Genomic DNA, 3920 nt, shown 5'->3' with positions numbered 1-3920 from the left:
TTTCTCATCCTAACTACTGAGTTAGAGCAGGTGCTCTGCTCCACTCTCAAACCAACTGTAGGATCCAGGATGACAGAGCAGTCACAATCTGCAACATTTTGGGTTACCACAAGAGTCAGAAGAGTCCCAAAGGGTTTCATCTTGGCAATTAGATGCTTAGCCTAGAAGTGACACACATTACCTCTGCTAGAGCTGTTAATAACTGGCTCAACCACCCAACCACAGGAGGTCAGGAAGTATAACACTACCAGGTGCCCAATAGAAAAATTAATAAGCAGCATTATTGATGACTACACTCAGGATGGACTCCCCAGAAGCAGACCCTAAGATGAAGATTCATGTGAAAGCAATTTATTAGGAAGTGTTTCGAGGAAAAAAAACGATAAAGAATCAGGGAAGAGATACAGGGAAGGAAGGAAGCCAAGCAAGTGTTCAATAGCAAACAAAGTCCCATAGAGGGTAAGGTAGGCTCAATCCCACAGAGGAATTCTGGAGATAGTCAGACCTCAGAGCAGTCTGGACTGGGGCAAGGAAGCTGGAGACTTTAAACTTCTGAACCAGGAGTCATTTGAGGGCCCTTGCCAGGGAGGTGTAAACCCCAGGCATTTCTGGATCTCCTTGCAGATATTGGCTGTCAGAAGTGAAAACATGGCATGAAATTGGTAAAGAGATCTGAAAGCACAAAAATGGAACACTAATACACTTCTGTTACACAAACCCCAATCCCATAAATCACATTATCCTACTAGCTCTATCGCCCATACACTTCCTAAATCATCCGTTTTTCTCTATTTTCTAGTTGTCCCTCCCTCAAGTAGCCCTTGAGCCCATCATCCTTGGTCTTCTGCCCTATTGCAACCAGGATACTGAACTGCACTTTTGATATCTCTAATGTACTCTTCACACTGTAGTCAGATTGTTCTTTCTGATCGAAGTGGCTTTTCCCTGGTGATATCTCAAATTTATCATGCCTGCTTTCTATTCAGTATACAACCCCCATTATGTAGATGAGAAAACTGAGGCACAGAGAAGTTAAGTAACTTGCCAATAGTCATTCAGTTAGTAACTGGCAGAGCCAGAATATGAATCTAGTATCCATTAACCCCTTTCCTATTGTATTTCACTGTTCCTGGTTTGTGATTAATTTGCCCACTTTGTCCTGATTACTACCATTTCTATAAGCTTCACATGCAATTGGTTTAAAGCTAAATTTATCATGTTACTTACCTCCCTCACCAAATGCCTCTGCTCCTGAGATTCCAATGTCAGTAATGGCCCTGCCATCCTTTGGTGTTACGCTTGACTCTTTCTTCTTCTTTCTCTATTGCTTCAAGTTATTTTCACAGTTATTGTACTTCTGACTCCTAATGCCCATTGCTGCAGATAGGGCTGGCTTTATATGCCCTAAGCTGTGGTATACAGAGTACCCAACAAGTACCCATATGTGGGAGGTCCTGGAGCTGTGCCCAAAGAGGGCTCATTAGCGGTAGATAGCATTCCAACAATACTCTGTGCCAAGAAATGAGATCAGAATCCAGGGAATGAAGCCAAATTTGGCTAGTCAGTTGCCAAGCTGGAAGTTCTTGGACACAGTTATAAGCAAAGGAAAAGAAGCCAGTAGAGAGGGAGAGATTGACTGATGATGAAACTGAAAGAAGCACTAATGGATGGGGCAGGGTCCTGGGGGAAGTGATCAAACGGATCACCATATGTCTTCTTGGGAGAGGGCTGGCTCTAATGAGTGGGGTCTTGGGGAGAGGGAGTTATATGCCTGGCATATGCTAGGTGCTCAAAATAGTGCTGAGAGGCCTTAATGAAAATATCTGTCCTCTATTCCTGGAGGCAACTATTTTGAACTAACTTGGCTTAAAAAAAACAAAACAAAACCCAAAAACCCTGACATTTACTTTCATATTTCTAAGTAGTATACTTATATCATTTCTAGACTTATCAACTTGAAACTACTAATTTCCTATTAGGTGGATGGATCACTTTGTCTATTATAATAATACCCTCTACTTCTCCTCCTCTTTTCCCACAGTTTAAAAAAATCCTGGATAAATCAGTAGTCCATGTAATACATAAATATGTAATGTCAGTGTAACTATGGTTTGGTGATGATCCTATTCGTTGTATATTTTATCTTGTACAATTTTTTTTTTCTGGAATTAATAATTTAAGACATTGTGTATTCCGTGTACCTATCTTTAAGGTTTCTTGAAGTGGTCCATCTGCTCTGTCAAATTTTGAGGGTTTTTTTCCCCCCACCATGCTGAAGTATATTAGGTAATTGACTGTTTCCATATTTTCTTGGAGTCCTCCCTCCCACCATGCCTCTCCCATTGCTGCAGCCTGGACGGGGTGCTACAAAGCCCTAGTGCACAAGCTGTCACCCTGAGATCTTCTCTACTAAACTGTTTCTCCTCTGTTGGGGCTCTGTTTTCTGGATCCAGTGAATTCTTTTCCTTGGTTTGGTTAACCCACATACTTGATTCATGGTTTTGCTGGGTAATTTTAAGGTCATTACTCCACTATCTTCCACTATCCAGTGGTGTTGAGGAGTCTTATAGCACTCTGCTTCGCGTTATTTTGTTATTTTAGAGGTGAGAGCACTTTCTTAGAAAATAATGGTAGTCTCAGTTGACAGTATTCAAATTGATTTATTACGGACCAGTGGAGCTGGGAGGGACCTTCAGTGTCCCCTACTTTAATATCCCTGTAATACAAAGAAGGTACCTGACATCCAGAGAAGTGATGTGCCTTGTCTAAAGTTGTGGTTAGGAAGGGACAGAGCCAGGACTCTAAATTCTGTCCTCCAGGCATAATTCCCAAACATTCTCCAGTGTTATGTATGTAGACTAAAATACTAACAGCACTTGCGTTTTTTATTTCCTTTTGTTTTACTTTTTATTATGGCAAATTTCAAAGATATACAGATATAGAATAGTTTAATGAATTCCCATGTTCTGATCACACAGGTTCAAACATGAATACATGGTCAATCTTGTATCACTTAAACTCCTGCAGACAAGCTCTGCCCCATCCTGTTGTTTTGAATAAAATCCATCATGATATCTCACTGTAAAAAGGCCTGTTCTTTGCGAAAAAATAACAAAAATATGATTGGTTACTCTGCAGAGTTTTAAAATTGCCTTTTTATCCCTGATGTCTTGAAATATTCACGATGTTGGACACTTAGAAGGGCCTTCCAATGGGAAGACTCTGCATCCTTCTGGGAAATTTTCTTGCATTTTGCCTTGAAAATATTTCTGTCTTTCCCCCTTTCTTTTTTCTCTTTCTATAATTCTTGATCTTCTGGATTGATCCTCTACATCCATCTCCTTTTTGTTCTGTTTTTTATTTTTTATTCTTTGGATACGGAGTCTCACTCTGTCGCCCAGGCCAGAGTGCAGTGGCATGATCTTGGCTTACTACAACCTCCGCCTCCCAGGTTCAAGTGATTCTCCTGCCTCAGCTTATCGAGTAGCTGGGATTACATATGTGCGCAACCATGCCTGGCTAATTTTTGTATTTTTAGTAGAGACAGGGTTTCACCATGCTGGCCAGGCTGGTCTCGAACTCCTGAACTCAAGCAATCTGCCCATCTCGGCCTCCCAAAGTGCTGGGATTACAGGCATGAGCCACTGCGCCCAACGCTGTTCTGTTTCTTTTTCTCTATTTTTTTCCCCATTTACTGGAAGATAAATGGCTTCCCAGCTCTTTGACTAAAATGTTCGATTTCAGCTTCCCTAATTTTAAATTTCCAAGTGTTCTTTCTTGGCTTTATTTATTTATTTATTTTAGACTGAGTCTCGCTCTGTCACCAAGGCTGGAGTGCAGTGGTGTGATCTCGGCTCACTGCAACCTCTGCCTCCTGGGTTCAAGTGATTCTCCTGCCTCAGCCTCCTGAGTAGCTGGGA

Source organism: Colobus angolensis, unplaced genomic scaffold (assembly GCF_000951035.1).
Source record: "Colobus angolensis palliatus isolate OR3802 unplaced genomic scaffold, Cang.pa_1.0 Scaffold49, whole genome shotgun sequence".
Taxonomy (NCBI): domain Eukaryota; kingdom Metazoa; phylum Chordata; class Mammalia; order Primates; family Cercopithecidae; genus Colobus; species Colobus angolensis.
The sequence above is the reverse complement of the archived record's forward strand: the minus strand, read 5'-3'. Positions refer to the sequence as shown.